This window comes from Macaca fascicularis, chromosome 13 (genome assembly GCF_037993035.2).
Source record: "Macaca fascicularis isolate 582-1 chromosome 13, T2T-MFA8v1.1".
NCBI lineage: Eukaryota > Metazoa > Chordata > Mammalia > Primates > Cercopithecidae > Macaca > Macaca fascicularis.
The window spans coordinates 41,234,305-41,257,516 of record NC_088387.1 but is presented as its reverse complement, the minus strand read 5'-3'; the positions used below and the strand labels follow the sequence as shown (position 1 = coordinate 41,257,516).

Below are 23,212 nucleotides of genomic sequence, written 5' to 3'. Positions count from 1 at the left end.
AGCCATATTCTTTTGAACAGGTAACCGAAATGAGAAAAGCTGACATTGTATTATTAACCAATCCTCTAGATATTTGCTTTAGAATTAAGTGTGACACATTGAAAGACATGGTCAGAGAACTGCTTTAGTTCTCTACCAGCTCAATAACATAAACAATATGAACTGGGGTTAGAAACTCCTTAAAGAATCAATGGAAGAGAAATTCATTAAATAAGATAAAATAACAAGGAAGCTGCCATATCATTTCTTTACAATTCTCTCATGAAGTTGTATCTTGGGTTCGTCATGAAACAGTGCTCAGTGAAAGACTTAGGTGCAAAGGATTTCTTATGAATGTTCATTCAGGAGGAACCCCTGAGGGAGTGGAGGAAGCAAAATTGGACATGGAGGGAAAACCAAGCAAAGGTGTGCTTTTACCTGAACTCAGCTCTATCCTGAAAGGAGCTCTGGAGCATAAGTTACAAAAGACCATCCTTAAAGGGGTGCAGGTACCAAGTATATGGAAGGTGGGTGATGAACACACCATACTTGGAAAGGAATCTACAGGGAGTTGCATGGGGTACCAGTAGTGTTCAGTGCACTGAAATGCTGAACTCAAGATTGGAAAATTTTTCTGGACGTTGGTTTCTGTAAAACTCTCCCAGTTTGTTATAACACACTCTATTCTGGGGTCCTTTGGAAGAGTAGTAGAAAGGAAAACATGGCTGTGGACTCAGGGAGACCTAGGATTGAATCCTTACCCTGCTATTTGCCAGCAAATAGAAAAACCTGGCCTAGAGTAAATAGCACGATCCCTAAATATACACGCATTAAATCAGCAGTGCTCCTTCTCACACACATCTGCTTTCTATAAAATTTGATATTTGGAACTTTTTCACCATAAGTCACTTAAATCTTAGTTTTTGACTTTTCTCCTCCAGGAAGATTTTAATTTTCAAGCTTACTTCTCAGCAAAATAATGGGATTTAACCTAATTTCAAATGATTCCTGGCAACAGAGAAATACTTATGGTATGCTTATTTGTGGAAACAGAAAGTCCTTCTTCTTCCCAGAGTCCTCTCTGCAGATGCACCTGCCCACTCAGCCTGCCCACAATGCAGGCCCTCTTTTCACACACCCTTGGAAGAATATTCTTCAAGGAAGTCTAAAGACAAAGACAAATTACAAGAAAGCACTGCTTTTATTTTCATTTTTTCCAAATTAAGCTCCTGACCTACAATTATTATTCTGTGTTCTTTCCTCCTCCTCAAAGCTGGTTTTAGTTTCTCTACTGCATTCCCTGATCCTAGGATATCTGGCAGTTAGTGGTCAGCAGGCTCTGTCAGGCAGCTCATCATTTGGTCAGGATCCAGGCTACCCTCTGCATCTCTCAGCCAAAACCCTCCATGTGTACCCTTGTGGTTTTTAAAGGAAGACAAATGGCCTTTCTGGGACCCAGGTAGCCAAATAGAAAGACATGACCCTCTTTGGTCTTGGCTGGGGTGAGAACCTTCTTCCTGAGTCATTCATTAGCTTAAGCTTCTTTCAGATCAAGAGATTCTACCAACTGTGGCAGGGCATGGAGGCTTATGCCTGTAATCCAAGCACTTTGGGAGACTGAGGCTGGAAGATAACTTGAGGCCAGAAATTTGAGACCAGTGTAAGCAACATAACAAGACCTCCTTGTCGCTCCAAAATTTTTTTTTAAATTTGCAAGGCATGGAGGCATGCAACTGTAGTCTCAGCTACTAAGGTGGCTGTGATGGGAGGATTGCTTGAGTCTGGGAGGTGGAGGCTGCACTGAGCCATGATGGTGCTACTGCACTCCAACCTGTATGACGAACCAAGACCTGTCTCAAAAAGAAAAACAAGTAAAAATAAAAGAAAGAAATTCTACCAATTGCAAAACGTTAGGCTTTAAAAATCTTTCAATCATAGGATATTATTGCTGGAGGGAGTTTTAGAGATCATTTTGTCCCACCTATTAATTTCAGAGAAGAATGGACTGAAGCTTACATAGCTTAGATGTTTTCCTCACAATCACACAGTAGACAATGCTAGTGCTACACTTTTATGACACCAATGGTTGCCAGACTTTTATTTATTTATTAGCAGTACAGCCTCTGTTTTGAAAAATATCTTGCTCTGAAATATACCAACTAGACCTAATTCATATGAAGTGAGAGACAGGGAGCCCAAAATCAAATCTATACCCCTTTGTTCTTTTTGCAGCTCTGTGCCAAATTCCCTCTTGAAAAACGAATTTTTAATGGCTCTTAGAGATCTAATTCAGTGCTTTAGGTTTCTAATGGGTCTTTATTATGGAGCTTGATTAATATTGTTTAGAAAGTCCTGCACCCAATCATGTGTTTCAAGCTTGGAATGCCCCATAAAAAAGGGAAGCTCAGGCCAAACAGGTCAGTGCCAGATTGGGTCCAGAGCCTGGAAAGAGGATCAGGGAAGCTGGAGAAAGAACCAGATAGTGGCTGAACTGAGCCCTGAGCTTCCAAGCCGAGTTTGGAGTCTAGGAAATAGTCTTCAAGGCCAAGTGGAAGGGGCTGAACTGAAAAGAGAATGCTGAGCCAAGGTTCAGGAGCTGAGTTAGAACTGGATGGAAGGAAAGTTAGGGGAATGGTATTAGTTTTTCCATTGCTATTTTTTGCAGAAATTACTACAGCTCAAATTACTGTAAATTTGGTGGTGTATAACAACATAAAATTTATTATCTCAAAGTTCGTATGGGTCAGAATTCTGAGCATGGTTTAGATAGGTTGTCTGCCCAGGGCCTCACCAGGGTTAAATCAAGGTGTTGGCCAGTTTTTATTCCTCTGAGGAGCTCAGTGTTTTCTTCCAAGCTCCTGTGGTTGTTGGCAGAATTCAGTAGCTTGAGATTATAGAATGGATATTTTCACTTTCTTGCCGGCCATTAGCCAGGGGCTACTCTTTGCCCCCACCCGATGTTCCTTGCCACATGATTCTCTCTACTGTAGAGGGAGCTTTTAAATTTATTAGGAGAGCATGACTTTAATGCTTGACCATCTTTTGAAAGGGCTCCATAGATTAGGCTAGGCTCTCCCAGGATAATCTCTTTTGCTAAACCAAAGTAAACTAATTAGTAACCTAAACATGGGAATGACAATCTCATAGTATTCATGAATCCCTTCCACACTCTAGGGGAGGGGATTATACAGGGAATGTACACCAGAGTGCAGGAACCTTGGGGTCATCTTAGAATTTTGTCTACAACAGGAATGAAGCCAGGGAGACCAAGGACAGTCTTCTGGCTTCAAATGTAGACTCTACCACATGGAACCTGAAGGGCCTTGGGTGGGGAACTCGCAGTAGGTCTCCTTTATGCCTTACCAGTAAAATGGAATTGTAATCACACTTAGTTCTGGGAGTTGTGATGGAGATTCAGTGGAGGTATACACAGAAGTTCTTAATCACTGCCTGACCTAGGGTCAATGCATAATGAATGCCAGCTTTTTAAACGTATGGCCTGTGGCTCACCTTCCAAGAACCATCTGCACTCTGATACTTGGATTGGCTTAAAGGTTCCAGTCAGGAAAGATATTTTCCCTTTTAAGAAATACGAGGTCATGAAGCATCTCAGAACTTTACTGAGACGATGAACTGCAGGTGCTGGCGCTCCTAGATGTCCCACACACACACCCAGCAGAGCACTGGGTCCTTTCTCATGGCTTGCCCTCGGTGGCATGCCTTATGGAGGCTAATGGCTAAGCAGAAGATTACGTCTTAGCCCCGGGCTAAAAAGGGAGCATCGTATGTTCATATTGTAGAATAAGAATGAATGAATGAATAAATGAATAAATAAAGGAAGCATCAGGGTTGGCTCAAATTTCCTGATGACATGAAGTTTGAATTGGCACCTGAAGGCAGGTAGAATTTGGATTGTGAAAGTCAGGAAGAAAGTGTTCTTGATAATTTATATAAAGCTGTCGCCCCAGGACTCAGCTTATCTCCTGGGTTGAATAGAGGCATTTCTCTTCTCACATCTGGGAAGCAAGTAACTTGGAGTGAGTAACTAACATACCTTGTGTCAAGATCTTATCTAATTTTAAAATAATTAAAACCTAATTAATTTACATATTCTTTAAGTCGGCCTTGGTCTCTTACATGGGTGTGCCATTAGTAACAAAGTGTAAACTGAGATGATGCATATCAACAACTGTCCACTTTTCTCAAAACTGAAAGCCTATGTCCTTCTTACATTGAACGCTATGGTTTCTATCAGTAGTGTAGTGGATGACGGGGAACATGAATTAGGGGTGATATCTAAAGTCCCATAACAGTGGGCATATGTATACTTCCAATATGGAGAAAGACATTTCAAGTTGTTCCCAACGTCCAGTAACCCTCATGTACATTTCCATTTTTTATATAACATGCAATAGCTCAACTTTGCAGATATCTTGTTAACTCACTTCCTTCCCCACAGATGTACTTGGATATGAGAATTTCCAGGTGCTTGCTTTCTTTAGCTATTCTTGCTATTAAAGTTAGTTAAAAAGTTAACTGTAAGTGCTATACCTTTTTTGAGAATGCTGCAGCTGTTTGAGCCAGTTATAAAAGATCTGTAAAGCAGCCTCAAGGGATATGTGGAGGATTTTCATCAGCTAGGCAATTTATAGTTCTGTTTAGTTTTTACTAGATGTCACGTATTCCCAAAAAAGTTACAACAACATCAGCTTCAGCTTTATTATTAGTATACACCTGAAAACACTTTGGAAACAAAGAGTCTTCAAAAGACTCAGCGTGATTTTACAGATACAGTGCATGAGCCATTTTCTGAGGAAGTTAGTGTGGAAGCATCAGTGGTTACTAGTGGGCTGCAAGACCACTTGAATGACCAATGGAATCAGCCAACTATTAGTAGCAGTTACTGGTAAGAGGAGTTGAGGAGGCTTCCTGGAGGAGGCAGCACTTGAGCTGACTCGCTTGAGCTGATTCGTTAAAGGATTGGTAGAAGTGAGACAAAACGGAAGATGGTCATGGGGAAATAGGTTCCACACAGGAAGACCAGTGAGAAGATAAGCCCAGGCAGGCAAAAAATAGTGTTAGTGGGGAACTTCAAACAATTCAGAGCTGTTAGAGGATGACCTGTGGGGAAGTGAGAAAGGGAGTGTAGGGAGGTGAGGTCAAAGAGGGAATAAGGTCTACATAGGTCACAATGGCTTGTTGGGCAATTAAAAAGAATTTAAATTGGGCAGTTTAAAGGAGTTTGCTGTGGGCAGTGGCAAACAGCTGAAGGGTTTTAGTCAGGGCAGAGTTAAAGATAGAACTGCTTTTCAGGTGGGTTCTTATTAGAGTCTACCTTAAATGCTGTGTGGAGGAAATAGATTAAGTGGGACAAGTCTGAAGGCAGGAGGCCAGTGAGGAGGCTGTTGAAGTAATTCAGGCTAGCAATGAGGAAGTCATAAGCAGGTCTAGCGTGGGAGGGATGGACAAGAGTTAAAAGCACAGCTTCTGTACTTGTTTTCCTTTCATGGAAAGGAATAGAGCATGCCACTTATAAAATGAGTGCAGAAGCCAACTGCCCCAGTGTGACTCTTTAAGAACTACCTATGTGACCTTCGCAAACTTCCTTCTCTGTAAGATAGGGGGTGAGAATACTAGTATTGCAAAGATCACACCTATGAATACACGGAAAAGCATGAAAGAGTATTTGGCACATCTCAGGTGTTCAATATATGTTAGTGATTATTGTTATGAAAGAGTTTAGCCCTGAAAGTTGCATTTCTCAGACAAACTCCAAGAGGTGGAATCCTGAATCAGATACTTGTTAGGGTACTGTGGCAATTTAACGATTTCGTTCCCCAATCTCCTCATCTGTAAATGTAGATAACAATAATTTGTACTTCATAGGGTTGCAGTACGAATTAAATGTGGAAATACATGTAAAGTACTTAGCAAGTGACAGATGTATCTTAACTCTTTACCACTACCACCACCATCATCACCATCATCATCTTCTAGGCAACTCTTTCATTTATCCCTTTTACTTTTTTTGAGAATAGTATATTCAATACTGGTAGTTATTAGTTATATGAAAAGTGACATGCTCCCCACATAGCTTGATTTTCTTACCTATATTTGAGTTCTCATAATATAAAACTACTTTGCCTGCTAAATTCACCTTAATGTTTCAAGAAAAAAATCTCTGACACATTTACTAATCTTATAATTTTATATTTGTGTAACACCTTTGACCTATAAGAGAAGGAAGTGAAGGTAAAAGTGCTAATTTTTTCTTTACTGTGGCTGAAATTTTATTATAAAGTATCTCTTGGCCCTGGTATTCACATAATCTATTTTGTAGGAAATGTCATTACTTTCCTCCAGTTGGGTTGTTCACTGCCAGGAACTGAGGAATAAGACTCGAATTTAGCACTTAGACTGGGTCTCTAAATTGAAATAGAAAATGCTCAATGTATAATATTACTATGCTCAATCTATTATGCAGGCATTATTAAGCACTTACTGAGTGCTTCCATCTTTGGGCTAAGGGTTATGAAGATGGAAACAAATTTGAGTCAAACAGCTTGCTGTCAAGGTAGGGAGACTCAGCTGGCATTGATGGGTGATTAATGAGCATTGAGTCCTGTGTAGGGAAATTAAGCACTCTGATTGCTCAGAGTTGGCGAGACAGGCACTTCACTGCATCCTGGAGAGGCCCAGACCTGGGATCAGTCCTAAAAATGAAGCCTTTGTCACTTTAGAGAAGACATTTCCTACTGGGTGGCCTCAGTTTTACTCTCATTAAACTGGGTTGGCACTAGATGATATCTTGGTTAGCTCCCAACTTTTATACTTGCTGGTTAAATGTGAGCTGGGTACTTTCTAGAAGCTTTCTAAAGAATAAACAAATGGGGCTGGATACAGTGGCTCATGCCCATAATTCCAGCACTTTGGGAGGCCAAGGAAAGAAATGGAAATGGAAAGATCACTTGAGGCCAGGAGTTCAAGACCAGCCTGGGTAACATGGTGAAACCCTGTCTCTACTAAAAATACAAAAAAAAAAAAAAAAAATTACCTAGGTGTGGTGGCACACACCTGTAATCCCAGCTACTCAGGAGGCTGAGGCACAAGAACAGCTTGAACCCAGGAGATAGAGGTTTCTGTGAGCCCAGATCTCACATTGTACTCCAGCCTGGGCAACAGAGCCAGACTTTGTCTCAAAAAAAAAAAATATGATAAACAAGTGGATCTTAAAGTTATTGTTGTTCTTGTTGTTTTTTAAGGAATCCATAGCTTTACCCTACAACATATGAACTCTCTCTAGTCTATATTTTATCTCTGGATCAACTGTTATCAGACCATGTGTGCTAGGTCCTTTATGAATAAATTTCCTTGAACTGTGCTATGGGGTTTATGCTAAAAAAAAACAAACTTGAGATTGTGTTGATTGTCTTTAGGTAGTGAAGGAGATCACTGACCTTCTCATACAGAGTTCCCTCCATGAAGCCATGTTTCCCTGAGGAATTGATATGCTTCTTTCCTACTATTTCTGGCAGGTGTACATCTGACATGGTCTCCCCTAGACTTTGCAGGCTAGGAAGCTTGGCCCAGACTGTGATTCAAAATGCACATGGGTGACACATCTTCATTTTATCATTCTTCTTTTTCATTTCTCTGATCTTTATTTTTATCTTTGTTATTTTTCCATGTTATTGCATAGATGCATCTAATCCACCTCTAATTATCTGTGGATCAAACCAAGCAGCAATGTGTGGTAAACAGAAGGTTTAGGTGCCAAAAGCAGAGTCTGTGCTCAGGAGGATATTCACTCTTTTGTGATAAAAATAACCCCTCACGTGGGTATAGCATATTTCAATTTACAAAGTACTCTTTGAATATTTATTACTACCTTGTGAAGTGTGTGGTGAAGTTCTTTATTTTCTTCATTCTACAGATGCAGAAACTTGAGGCTCAGGGAAGGCAAGTGATTTGCTGCATGTTGCTTGGTGTTGAAAAGTGCGGCGGTCTGGGTTTAACAGGAACATTTACCAGCCAAGGTTCAGCAAGAGGAGCTTTTCAGTCCCCTAATCCCTCATTATCCCTCAGAGAGGTACACTGAGGCCAGGACAATGCTGACACACCATGAAGTAATACTCTATGGACAAGAAATTGTCCTGCTGATGCTCTTATGGTATAAATGTGAAAGACCTTCTAAGAGAGTGCTAGGAAATGCCAGCTGCTTGGCACCTGAAAACCTTGGGGTCCCTGGGTTCTTGGGAAGCCAAGTTCAGCACAGTACTACCAATGAGAGAAGGAGGAACCCAGGACCCTTCTTCCACCCAGGGAAGATGTGGTTCCTCCCTGCTGAGATAATGGTTGTCATCAGTCCTAGCTAGCTTATTGACAGGTAACCTACAGTACATGCTGGACCAAATGGGACAGTCCTTGTCTCCACACATTAGTAATAAGGTAATAGAGCTTGAACTGGAACCCAGGGCTCCTATCCTCAGATCCATTCTTTGCTCCACTGTCACATTACATTGGTTAAAGGGCCACAGATATTCAGGCCTGAGAAGCAGTATCCCCCTGTAGAAATTCTCAGGACAGAAATAACAGCTTCCTCTGTTCTACTCTCATTGTACCTCATCCTTTATTATGTTTGTTGACCGGCATATACTTCTTCTCCTATATAGGGCAATGCCTATGATCTATTAATTTTAGTAGCCTGCAGCAGTTTGTGTAGTTTATGGCATACAATAGATATTTAATAAAGAAAATTAGCTTACGAATTCAGTATCTCCCTGTTAACTTTCAAAAATGAATTCCTTGGTATACTTAGACTTTTTTAGTCTGCCTAGTCATTCATTGATTTTTATCACCAAACAAAACCCACAAAACACCATACAGAGTACATTATGTTGATGATTACTACCTGTGGAGATGTTCTTCTGATTATCTCGTGAAGCTGCTTCCTTCTCTATATGCCCTCTTGCTTCAGACCTCATCATCTTTCACTTGAAATATACTGTTATCTGAAGTCTCCTTATTGATTATCTGCCACCCGTCTCAACTGAGACCATCTTCCACCTTGTATTCCACCCTTTCTGATCTGCCTGTCAGATTCTAAATACATCTGATGAAGTCTTCCCATTCATTCTTCAAGACCCAACTCAGCAATCACCATACCTTCACCTTGATATATCATACATGCCAACGGTTTCCTGGGTCAACTCTCAAGGGGATGTATTGACTTTAGTTTGTGCTTTTGAATATATGCTGAAAAAATTGGTCATATTCTCTGCAATTTATTGATGATCGTTAGTTATAGTGGCATTTGCCATTGAAAATAATCAACTTTCAGGCAAGAAACCTGAAAAGGTATAACTTTTAGGGTTCAGGGAAAGAGTATAGGATCCTTGTGACGTGAAAGTTATAAAATAAAACAGTAGAATCTATAATCCTGGAATAGACTGACTGCTGCTAAAGGTCACGTGTGTCCTCTACCCCTTGTTCCACATTACATTCTCTGTATCCATAGCAGAAGATTCTGGCTTATGTGTTTTTTATCACATTCACTCACAGTAATGACTCTGCTCTTGGTTATTTATCTTTGTTAGCGAAGAGACACTGTGTTGCCCTTCCCAGGGTTCTTGCACTTTAATATCATCTCTCAGGGAAGGGAAGGCTTTGGTGGCAAATTATAAAACAATTGCAAAGAATTGTGAGCAACTTTAGAGAGCCAAAGTTTTTGCTTTGGGTATCCAGTCATTCTCTGGGAAGTAGACTAATAAAATTCCTGCAATATTCATCCCTACCTTTTTACGCCTGCTGAACTATATGTGAATCCTCAGTATGCATCTACTTGGGTCAACCTAAGGCAGAATTGTAAAGAATTCGAAAGCATAATGAGAGTTTTAGAGATGGCAAGATATTAGAGATATTTTTCCAGGATGATTTTTACCTTGTCTACCAACATCAGTTTTATGGGTTGGAAGCTTTGAAGCCTTTATCTAAAACAACTGTGAGGCTACCTCTAGGTACTGTGAGCAACATGTTGGGATTGTTAGCATTGTCTGTCATGGTTATAGGTGAGTTCAAAGCATGCTTGTTGTATCTCATACAACTTCTTCTCCAGTGTAGAGAGTGCCTCTCAAAACAGATGGTACTCTTATTGCTTTCTTAACACATTAGTAGGCCAAGACTATTTTATTACATGAAGTGGTGGCATAGTATATTGACAGAATATATATCATTGTCAAAATCCTTGAATCTCAAGATAGGGACATACTAAAAAAATCTGAGTGAAAATTAAAAGGAGATTTGAAGTCATTTGTTTTCTATAGTTTACATAATATAGTAGAGAATAGAGTACTGTAATGCTACTAAAAATTACAGAATTGTGTCCAAGGTCAAATTTAATAGTGATAGGATATTTCTACTTTTCCATATACCAACTGCATATCTGTATCTTTTAGAAGTACAGCATCTCCTATAGTCTAGAATGATTTTACAAAATCACTCTGTTAAAAGAATGTAGGAGAGTCAGGCATAGTGGCTCATGTCTGTAATCCCAGCACTTTGGGCAGCCGAGGTGGGCAGATCACCTGAGGTCAGGAGTTCAAGTCCAGCCTGACCAACATGGTGAACCCCATCTCTACTAAAAATACAAAAATTAGCCAGGCATAGTGGTGGGCACCTATGATCCCAGCTACTTGGGAGGCTGTGGCAGGAGAATCACTTGAACCCAGGAGGTAAAGGTTGCAGTGAGCTGAGATCACACCACTGCACTCCAGCCTGGGCAACAGAGCAAAACTCTGTCTCCAAAAAAAAAAAGTATGTGAAAAACAATAATGGTGACTTTTGCTCTGGATTGAATTCTCATCTGTTAGGTAATGTAGATATTTTAAAAATATACAAATAAATAGTCTTGGAAAAATATGGCCATAACTTCTTGGAGTTCATAATTGCAAAGAAAAGGAATATAGGGCATGGAAACTTATGTGCTGGATAGTTCACAAAAGCAGATATAAAAATAAAACTTCAAAGAAAAATGGTAATAATTCCATGGCTGAGACTCTGGCTGTGTAGGTTTAAAAGATAAACTTTCAGACTATGTTGCTGCAAATAGTTTGAATGAGGAAAAATGGGATGGGCCTTCTCTGATGAGCTTCTGGGCCGTGTATAGAAGATAAAAGAAGAGGTTCATGGTTACCAAGACTCAGACTAACGTTTAAAATTGTCTTTAATTCTGGAGAGCAATTTAGAGTGACCTGGTTTATTATGTATACATTTTCTATTTTGGAAAACATATATGGCTATAAATATTTTTAAATTCTTTTTTGTTGTTTGTTTTCCCTCCAAGAATCACTACATTTCTTCACCTATGTCAGTGTTTTTTAGTATTTTTTTTTCATCATTATCCCCTTAAGGAATCTTTTTAAAACATTCTTTCCCCATAATCACTTCTTATATATAATATTAATACCACAGATATACTGCATATCTGTTTATGCACTATGGCCTTTTGGAGGGCCATTGTAATCTTTAAGGTTTTTCTGGCATCCACCAAGAATCAATTTTTGTCCCTTTGAAAATGAATTATCATGCTACAACTGATTTTCTTTATGCACAATATATAGATTTGAGCTATTTTGGGGCATCTTCTCTTCCCCTTAACATTTTGTGTTGTAGCTCCCTTGCTTACACTAGAGAGTATACCCACAAGTGCTAAAGACACATCCTTTGCTTTGCAAGATCCTGTGGTCCTGATACCAGAAACTAGGTTCTACATGGTCCACACTAGAGGGGGTCCTACACATTAATTCATATGCATAACTATTAAAATCCCGTTAGCTCCTCTTTCAGGAACATAAATGTAAAGAACAGAGAAAAAAACAGTACTACCTGGCTTCTTCCCTTTCTTCAGGTTTTTCCTCCATGCCAGAGTCTAAAGATACAGCCCAGGTTTCTTTCTTTATTTTTCGAGAAATAACTGTTGTTTAGCTGTACTTTAGCAAATGTGTGTGAGCACTTTCTTGACAGATTCTCTGTACCACCTCAGGTATATACTACAAGAAGACAAACACTCTTATTGGATACTGTATCAGTTTTAGGTATCGTTTTCTTCACTTTCCTCAAGAGAGAATCTTTGGCCACTCTATAGCTTTGTTATTTCTTTTATTTAATGTGTGGTTGTGTATCAGTCAGGATAAATTAGGTTATGCTGCTGTAACAAAACACCTTCCAAAATCTTGATGCCACCATCTCCCTCTTTCTTGTCACATGATAAATGGAAAGCATAGTCTGGAGGGTCTCAATTTTAGCAAAGAAGTAACACTCATAATTTAGCTTCCCAAATCATTAGGCAGAACTAGTCTCATAATCCCATCCAACTGCAAGAGAGGAGAAAATGCAACTCTACTTTGTTCTGAAAGAAGAGGAGAGTTAGATCTTAGCAGAACTAGTGATACTGTAGGATAGTACTAAGATTTTCTCTATTTTATGGATTCTTCCCTCTGCATGATAGATGGATATTTCTTCTTCAGTATCTATAATTTATTTATAACTTTTCTACCGTACAAAGTCTTTTTTACTTTCTTCTCCTGAATCACATTCTTTTCCTCAGCAATTGTTTACCATTCAATTTGAATGTCTCTCTTTCTCATAATCTTATTTTTATTTATTTGTTGATTTAGATTGATTTCCTAACTAGATTGTATATATGTGGCCTTTCTAGGCACTCACTGTGTTAGGTAACCTGGTTTATTGAGGGTGATGCAGGAGATTTTCTCAACCCCTTTGTTGGACTTGGGATGGGGGTGCCCTGATTACGTAGCCCACCATGCTCAACCTCTTGAAGGAGGGAGTGCATGAGTGAGCAAGTACAGGATCCAGCTGGCCACTTTGGGTGCCAGCAGGAGTAGGCTTTGTGCAGGTCCCCTGGCAGCACCCAGGTTGGGTGCCTGTGACTTCTGAAGTCCTAGAGGGCATGTTACAATGCTCTCTTAGCTCCTCTGTTCATGGACAGTGGTGTGTTATCAGCTTGCCTTCTCCTGTTGGGTGGCTGCCCTCAACCAATGAGTGTAAAGGGCCAGTGCTACAGCCTTTTCTGGGTACCCACACTCGGTGGGTCCCAAGCTCTTGTCTTGCATCCAAGAAGAATGAGGTCACATGGACACTTGAAGGATGTTAGACATGGGGAATTTTATTTAGTGATGGAAATGGCTCTCAGAAGAGAGGGTAGTGGGAGAGGTGACCAGGCAGGCAGGTAAACTTCCCTGAAGTCAGGCTGTCTCTGGCCAGCTCTTCTCCGAAGTTAAGCCATCTCTCCTCCAAAGTCCAGCTATCCCTCTGAAGTCAAGTCATCTCTCTCCAGTCAAGCCACTTCTGTCTCCCTACCAACTGAGTCTAGGGTCTTTATAGGCACAGGATGGGGGGTGGGACAGGCTGTGGGTAGTTTTGGAAAAGGCAACATTTGATTGATAAAAAGACATTATTCAGAAAGAACCAATTGGCAGACAGAGGGCACACAGGGATAGAAGTTCTTGCTTTGGGCCACAGGTTTTAAGCTTTTTGGCTTGAGGGTGGGGTTTCATCAGGGACCTCCCCATATGTCTAGAATTTCTCTGCCTTCTTCCTCTATCAAGAGGAGTGTGTCAAGTCCTTTGATTTCTCCTTTTGCAGGGAGATTTGCAGCACACATTCTTAGGGTAACTAAAAGCCTTCAAATATAAGAAATGGACCTTATGGTACCTACAGTTTCTAGGTGAATTGCCCATCTTTTTTTTTTTTCTTTTTCCCCTTGGAAACTGTTCATTTTCAGGACCATTCTCATGAGTTTCAAATAGGATTTTTTTTCTTGGAATTGAATTCTGCTAACTGACCCACCATCACCAAGAGAATGCCCAGCTCTGTTCTTCTTTGATGGAAATTTCTCTTTCTGTGTCTCAGGGCTTCCAATATGAAAAAAAGATAAGATGATAAATTAATTGCTAATGGGAGAGAACAAAAGAAGGATTTTCACAGTGTTCTCTTTTGTTCCCTTGTATAGCTCAGAACGACATAATAGTATTTCTGACTCAGAAGCTAAAGCTGAGACTCAGGAAGGAGTACCTGGGTCTTAGATAAGTTTTTGAGACCTGAAAGATATTATTGCCTCTTTATTTTGCTAGAAATTGATTATTTCAATTGCCAAAGGCTGACATTGGGATCTTTTTCTCTTGAGCTGCATTAGAATGAGAAGGCATTCATCCCTCTCTAATGCTTAAAAGAAACTTTTGTTACATATTCTTTAAATTTGAAATGTGTTTTTTATTATTCACCACATGGGCTCAGATTTGTAAAGAAACATAGAAACCGAAGACCTAATTTACTTCTTGTTCTGCTTTGTGGAAAACAAAGCAGAAGGGGATGATGGCCAAGGTCTGGTGGCTTCAGCCGAAATCAGTTGAGGCTTCAGATTCCGTATGAATGGCAAAAGTCTCAGTATCACTGAAATGCATGTCTGTTTCATCCTTACAGCTGGGACAAAAACTTGCTCAAATCCAGATCAAAGGAACCAGTTTTGACAGTTTTTGCTAAGGTATTTTTCCTTATCCACCTCTCCTTCCCACTTTTCTATCTCTTCTTTCTCTCTTTCTCTATCCTTTCAGGTCAGGTGTATAGATGACCTCCTTCTCATTACAGACAACAATGGGATTCATTATGCAGAACATATCTCCCTGAGGCAGAGTGTGGAAGCCACCCAAGCTTAACTTCTCAGGGGCAGGAAGGGGATGTGTTCAGGAAAGCCTTTGTTTCCAGACTGAGCTGATTGGCTAATATGCATCTTGCCTTTGGCTACTTCATGCTGTGAATATCTAAGCAACATTGGGTTTTTTTCTCAGGGCAGAAGCAGAGAGATGGAAGATAAGAGAATGGTGTTTGTTACCCCTATGTAGGATGCTGTTTACATAAAAGCCGCAGAAGCTATGTGATCTCCATGCAGTCCTTACCGGTTTGCCTCAGCTGGGCACCTGTGCAGGCCAGGGTGACTGGCTGCAAATGAGCTTCCTACTTGTCTCACCCTACACAGCTCTGCCTCTCCCTATTAAAGCTCCGCCTCTGGTCCTCAAAGCTCCTCAAATAGGTCCAAGATTAACTCTGGCTGAGGGGAGAGGTCATTTTTCAAACATGGTTAGGCAAGTGGCAGGCGCTGAGAATATCAACTTTTCTTTCTCAAGGACATGTGAACTTTTTTAGTGTTAAGCAACACCTGAAAACTATTCATCTTCAATGAAGAGTTAGTTTATACCCTGAGAAAATAGGATTAACCATTCATAGTCCTATGTTTTAGGACTATGTTTTAGGACTAATTAGCCATTCATAGTCCCATAGTCCTATCATCTATGTTTAGTTCTCTCTGGAGTCTTTGGAAGTTACCTGCCAAGGACAGAATTTGGTCTCAAGTGAGCAAGAAATACAGACAAATTAAGTGCCAGATTCCACTTGTCTAAGAATGGTAAATTAATAGTCCTTACCTAATGGTGTTCTTTTTACTTGAGTTAAGACATAACTCAAGTTTTCTCTTCCATGTGAAATTGGAAGAGATTTGTATTTCTTTGCTTCATTCCTCTCATGAGGGGTAAGTTAAGTTTTGTTTTTGGTAGAAACTTCTAAGTTCCAATTGCTTTCTCTCACCCCACCCCTCCCCAGAAAACAATTCTCCTGTTCATCTGAAATTAAAAAGGAAAGCAACTTGGTGCCGCACAGAAAGGTAAAAAGAAATGGATGGGAACATTTGTTTCTGACCTTCAGCGAAAGAATTCTGTTAGTTAGGCACTATAAATTTGTTTTCTGTGAATGGGAGAGCGTAAATGTGCTCCATCAGGATGGAGGAAAGCATTTGCACCCAAAACGTGGAACACAGAATAAATCGATCAAATTAATTTGTGGCTGTCAGCCCTGGAGGCTCATTTCCCATCAGTAGTATCAGGATGAAAAGGAGCAGTTAACTTGTAATGATTGGGAAAGGTGGGGACCATGGATGGATTTGCTCAGGGGCACTCTAAAAGGTGCCTTGCTTTCACTCTTCCCACCAAGAATTTGCCTTGTCTGTAGTCATAGTGGTCCGCGGCTGCTGTGGAGGAAGTATGTAAGTTGCCCTGGGGCCCAGCTGTGCACTGGCCTGCTGGCCCCAGTCCTCGACCTTGTCTGTAGGAGTTCCTCCTTTGAGTTAAAGGATGACAGGACCACTTACAGGTGTCTGTTAATCTTGTATAACTATATGACTTTTGCCAGGCAAGGAAGATTCCTAGGGGATGGATGATGTCAAGGAAGTGTTCATTTAGGAAATTGTAGAGAGAATGTCTAGAGCTGAGAGTAACATTGGGGAATCCTTCCACAAAACGGTGCTCAGGACAAGCTTTGGGCCACATAACCCCAAATCATTTTAATAACATTGGAGGCTTTTCGCATTGCATTATCACTGAGTCACTTTCTGGACAATATTTATTTTACTGTTTGTTGCCTAAACTTGGTTTTCATGGCTACTTTACTGATCCAGGAAACTCATTTTATGATCACAGTGTATTGAAAACATTGGCTTGTCAATATGGATCACACTAACCAGATATTTGCCAGAATTCACATCCCTAAAGTATGCTATTTCAAGGATTATAAGAAAACACCTTCGGGTGACAGGCAGTAAATGCAAGAGTTTGCTCCAAGGCAAGACACTAGACTTGCCATTAGACTGCAGATAGCTGGAAATGCTGTCCTTCACTCAAAGACATTTATATTAAAAGCTTTGAATTTGATCTGTGGTTTGATAATTTGAAATCTCAATGGATTATTGAGGTGACTCTGCAAGCATATTTTTCATATTCAGTTAAGTAAATAATGATACATTATTTAGTTAAAAGCAGAGTGAGCTGATGATCTTTAGTGGATATGGAATGTTATAATGGAATAATTGGATCAATCTGGTCTTCTGGTATTGGAACATCATTTCCCCAATCTGTCAAGTTCTCCCCCTCTTCCTACACCCACAGAAGCACAGATTTTGGTTATCACACTGTGACGTCTCCAACTGTCCAAGAACATTTCATGTCCTTCTTGTCTTTATGGATACAGGATGATGGATGATACCCCTGCCCCAACATATACATCGTGGATATTGGACATGTTGAGATACATAGAAGTTATGTTCTGTTGAGTTTCTGCCTAAACCTTGAACTTGGTTGGCTCTGCTTCTTGGTTGCCTGTAATACTCAGTCTTCAGATGGTCTGCAGTGTCAGTTTCTTAGTGATCACCATTCATCTCAGCAATAATTATTATATGGATGACATGTTGTATATGCCATAAAAACACACTTAATGGGGTTTTTTGCTACTAGATTCTCAAATATTCTTGACTTGACTATTTATATGAGTAAATGTGAATTAATTTTAGGAAAAATTTGATTCCTGAATGAATCTGTAAGCTTCTTTTTGTTAATAATATACTTTTTAAAAAAAAACTCTATAGCCCATTATTTGCCTTTTTGCCTTAGTTCTCAAGAAACCAAATCCAAACCTAGTATCTGATTGTGATAGACTTATCTGTGCATTTTCTTATCCCAGTTTCTGTTCACTTCTGCCACTAGATAATTAAGAGGATAAGATAATTTACTTACTAACACATAAATGGGATTTTTTTTAAAATCTGGCATTGCTTAGAAGAAAGAAGGGAATCCACAATTAGTAAGTTTTTATGGTGCAGTGAAAAATATGAAACACCTGGAGCTTGATTTGATAAGGGAATACATAAACACCTCTTTTTCTCTCTCTTTTGTGTGTATGTGTGTATGTGTATGTGTATGTATGTGTGATTTACAATATAAAATCAAGGAGCATCTGAGATAGAAAAACGTAGCTGAGAAAGCCAAAAGGAAAATGCTGTAGGAAAACAGATTAGCATTGTGAAGTCCTAGAAACAGGTTTTGAACACTATCGTGGACTGTGCTTTGTGCTGATGAAACAATAGAACACAGAAACACATTGCCAAATCCAGACTGAAAAATTGACAAGATCATTAGACTGGTACTTAGGGTGCGTGGTTTTGAAATCTGGTTTGGTCACTAATTAACAGAGAGAGCATCTTTGAAAAAAAATCACACTCTAGGTTAGATGCTCTCTAACATGATGTTTTCACATCATGAGTCACTTAAAAATGCTTCCATATTGCATAAATATTGGCAACAGCATTGTTACTCCCCAGCATGTGCCTAGGCACAGCTCTGAGCAATAGAGATAAATAGGTCAGAACTGATTCCTTGACCTGATCTATTCGGACCTCCCCTGAACTCCGTGTCCCAGAAATTTTTATACTTATTCAAAGGCTGACTTTTCTGTTTGGTAATATTTCCCTTAGATTGTAGGGGACAACTACGTGCTAGTATCTTTACTTTCCTGCTGAAATAGCCCATAGCACAGTAGTTTGGGATTAGCTCTAATGAACTTATTGAAATAACTAGGTCCTAAGAGGCTCAGCTGCTCATCAGATGCAGGCCCATAATGTACAGGTGTCCTCACTTGGGGGAAGTGACACCATGAGACCATCCTCTGGAACAACATGTAGTACACCACATCAGGAGACTCGTCATGCCTGTCACTCCTTGACCACTTGGTGCATTGTCCTTCATCTTTCTAAGCTGAGGTCACATCACTGATCCACTGTTGCTTAGAAGCCTCTTTCCTTTCACCCCACAGAGTGGAACACCCCCTGTGTTTCCCTGATTTCCTCATCCCTCCTCCTCCAGGAATGCTGTTAAAATAGAAATTTCAGCTGAGTCACTTTCCAAAGTGAGGTGTGAGACCAAGAGGGTGTGTGTTTCTAAGTAGCTGGCTAAAAGATGGTGAATGAACTCTGAATACACTCACCCACACTAGAGACATAAAGGGATCAATAAGCATATATTAGAAGGGACACATTCTTGGAGAAGGCTGTTGGCGGCCTGTGCCATCCCCTTTTCATTATCAAAAGGAAATAAGCCTTGATAGAAGTGCAAGGAGAGAACTGGAAAAATTCCCAACCTGCCAGTGGGGAACACAGAGAAATAGGGTTTACTTGAGGCTGAGCGCCCTTGTCGGTTCGGGTATTATAACAAAATAGCATACCCTGGAAGGCCTAAACAACAGAAATTTATTTCTCATAGTTCTGGAGGCTGGAAGTCCAAGATCATGGTGCTAGCATGGTCGGGTTCTGATGAGGGCCTTTTTCCTGAGTTGTAGATGGCTAACTCCTTACTGTATCCTCACCTTGCAGAAATAGAGCTAGTTTGCTCTCTAGTGTCTGCTTATAAATGCACTATTCCCATTCATGAAGACTCCACTCTCATGGCTTAATTAGCCCCCAAGGGCCCCACCTCTAAATATCATCACATTGGGATTAGGGTTTCAACATACTAATTTGTGGGGGGCATTATACTGAGAGAATCTAAAGAGCAAGAAGCAGTCTGTCCCTGCCTCCACGTTGATTCGGTGAAAAGTTGGCTGTGTTAGGATTGGCCTACACTCCAAGAGTTTGTCAGTGAAAAAGACTGGTATTTTCTGTGAGTCGAGAGGTTTGGTGTGGAATGTTCCAAGGTCCTGTTCAAGAGGGCTTTTTGGAGAGTGGATAAACCTCAGCAGAAATATTGAGGTATTACTACATTGCCAGGGGCCGAGGCAGAGGTACTAGGTGAAGTTTGAGGATGAGATGCGCTGGCCCTCAGTGAGAGAAACAAACCACCGATGAGAAAGCCAGCTGTGAGCGGCCGCCAAGCCCTGACAGCACTTGTGCTGGGGCCGCGTCCCTGTGTAGTGAGCAAAGATGTTCTGATTTTCCCTTTCTTTTCTCCCTTCCTCTACCCAACCCTGGAGACCGGTTAGTAAGTGGAGAGAACAGGATTTGAGGCTACCAAGTGGGAGAACAAAAGAGAAATTGAGTGCCTCCTCGTACCCGCTATACTTGCCAAAGCCCCATCCAGGGAAGGAGAGGGAAGTCTTTACTTCAAAGCAAAATGCAAGTTTTAACTCTTACATGGAACTCTGTGTAGAATCATTGCTCCCTGGTCCCCCAGAGTTGCCCACATCCTAATCCCTGGAACCTATGAATATGTTACTTCACGCGGTAAAGGGGAATTAAGGTTGCAGATGGAATTAAGATTTGCTAATCAGCTGAATTTAAGGTCAGGACAATAGCCTGGCTTTATCCAGGTGAGCCCAATGTAATCAGAAGGGTCTTTATGTGTGAAAAAGGGAGGCAGGAGAGTTAGAGTGACGCAAGGAGAGAACGATTTCACTAGCCGTTGTTAGTCTTGGAGACAGAAAGGAGCTATGAGACAACGGGGGCAGCCTCTAGGAACTGGAGAAGACAAGGGAACGAATTCTACCCTGGAGCCTCCAGAAAAGAACTGCTGACACCTTGATTTTAGCCCAGTGAGCCCCATTTCAGTCTTCTGACCTTCAGAAATGTAAGATAAATTTTGTGTGTCCGAAGCCACTAAAGTTGTAATTTGTAACAGTAGCAGTAGAACATTAACACACTAAATAACTAAATCAAAACTGCGTTACTTCAGAAGAAGCAGAAAAGTCATAGGTAGAGAAATAATTAGCCTCAAGGAATAACTTAAATGAAGAGAGGGAGACCAAAAAATGAAGTTACTTTAAGAATATATAGCCCCAAGTGGTTTCTCAACCTAACAGTTACATATCTAAATCAGGTTATCTGTCCATATTTCTTTCTGGAAGCTCCCCACAAGGCCAACCTGGAACCTGGATCCAGTGTTTCTTTTAAGTGGGTTTTGCATTTTCTGGTTCTGAACAAAGGTCATGTCCAAAGTCCATATTCGGAAACGGTTTTCATGGAGCTCTACTCATTTGCAGAGAAAACTCTGTCAAGGTGATTGGTAGTTAGTGTGATCCTCAGCTGTTCTCAAGGATCCTCAAAACAGAAGCCTCAAAAGAGAGTCTTAATGACTCTGTGGCAAGAGGACGGGGGCTGTGATGTGTTTGAGTGATAAAGTTGGAGATCCAAGTTGGGTCCAGACAATGGAGGACTTCAGATACCGCAGAAAATAGATTGCCTTTAATTTCAATAATTAGAGCGTGTGTTGATAAACATTTGAAGTGTGACCTTTGCAATGAAGGGGTTAGGCATAAAGCAGTTGGAGATATCTTGCACTTAAAGGTGACAGGACTTTAAAGCTGAGTAGGAATCTTAGTTTTCTATCCTGGAGATCTTTGTCCCCCACCAAATCTCATGTTGAATTGTAATCCCCGGTGTTAAAGGGGCCTGGTGGGAGGTGATTGGATCATGGGGATAGTTTAGCACCATCCCCTTAGTGCTGCTTGTTTAAAAGTGTGTAGCACCCAGCCCCCACTTCCTGCCAGCCACATGAAGACTGTGCTTGCTTCCTCCTCACCTTCCTCCCTGATGGTAAGTTTCCTGAGGTCTCCCCAGAAGCAAAGGCCTGTACAGCCTGCAAAACCATGAGCTTATTAAACCTCTTTTCTTTATAAATTGCCCAATCTCAGGTATGTCTTTGTAGCAGTGTGAGAATAGACTAATACAATATGTCATTAGCTGATAGTGACACTGAGCAGGAGAAGATGGGGGCTGTAGTGCATATGTTTTGTGGAATTCATGCATTTGGGGTGATTGTGCACCACTAAGTTGGAGCTATCAACCAACTCAGAAAATTGCATCAAGAGTAAGAAGCCAGAGTCTGGGGTAATGAGTTATGTATTTTCAACCCAGTAATGGAAATAGGGTCAGGGGTGAATGAGATAATCTAACAAGGAAATGCTGAATACATGCCATACCTGTGTATTAAAGGAAATCATTTATTTAATGAAAAACACTTGTAGCAATCTTGAACATGTCAAGCAGCCTCAATAGGAGAGCAGAATTCAAAGACATGGGTGAGCAGAAAGGAAAGTGAAGTTGTAAATGCAACAAAAGCTGAGTAAATATGAAATCGGTTCCAGTGCATGGAGAGAGGTAACTTTTCATAGAATCAAAAAAGATGTCTAAATATGAGCTGTAAATTAAGAGAAGAAACTCTGTATGAATGACTGGGGCACTGGAAAGAGAAGCAAAAGGAGGAAAATATTAGTGATTTGGTGATAATGTTATGCCTGCATGAAGAGAAAGTTACAAGGTAGATGGAAAGAGGAAGATAGGCTATGACAATTCCTACTGCTGATATTAAACCTAAATAACAGTATTTATGCCACCATGGGGTCTTTTCTATTGCAGTCCTGAGTGGATGATGGGGCTGGGCTGTACCGTGAGCTCGGCTCCCCTGTTGGGAGAGTGTAAGTGGTACATGGACATGCAGCCAGCAGCTTGCACACAGGAGGGGCTGGTATCTGTTGTGTTCTCAGTATATTTCATGCTAAGGTTAATACAGAAGAGGCAGGGGATGGTCCCTGACTTTGAAAAGTTGATGATATAATGGGGAAGGTAAGTCTTCACAGAGGACGTTTTAATATAACCAATCTTGATACAAATTCTTTAATGTGGTAAGATTTCAGGGTAAGGGAAGATTACATTGCCATACTTAGGAAATTGGTTGAGGAAAGCTTCCTAGATGATGTGGGGCATGACCTCGACCTTAGGATAGGCAGAGAGGTAGAAGGGTGAATCATATAAACAAAAGCATAGCATAAGATTTTTTGCTCTTGGTGCTGAGGAGTTGTCATACCTACCCGTGTTGTCCTAACAAAAGCATAGCTGCTGGTGGGGATTGCAGGCCTTCAGGAGATGTCCCGCAGGGAAATAGCTGGGGAGAGGGGCTGTGGCATAGTGGGAGGAGCGCTAGTTTGGGAGACAGATCATTGAATATTCCTTGGCTCTGATCCTGACCATTTAGATGATCAGGGGAGACATACTTCACCTCCAAGTGTCTCATCTGTAAATTAGGGGTCAGAAGAGGTACCTCATAAAATTGTATCTCGTATATCCTCTTCCACATTCCTTGTTCTCCTACCTTGAACATATAATAGTAGGTGTACACTTTCCTTTTCAGAAGAATCTGACTGTCTACCTGCTCTGTCTGATTTTCTTCTGATTCATCTTCCAAACAGGTGTGCAAGTACTCTTTCTATGACATTTGTCCAGTGGTCACTCACCTGCTTAAAGTTCTCCCCATTTGTCTGCAGGTGAAAGTTTTTCTACCATCTTTGGTGCTGAATTCCATCCCAGACATATTTCCTGCTGACTACCCTCTTGCAGACTAGTCACGTTGAA

The 23,212-nt window shown here is 40.7% G+C and overlaps 1 protein-coding gene across 7 annotated transcripts in view; it reads left to right on the top strand.

The window, feature by feature from the left end:
- The window catches only part of CTNNA2 (catenin alpha 2), a 1,160,134-nt gene that overhangs the window by 1,007,037 nt on the left and 129,885 nt on the right, over positions 1 to 23,212 (top strand). The gene's annotated exons all lie outside the window — the stretch shown is intronic.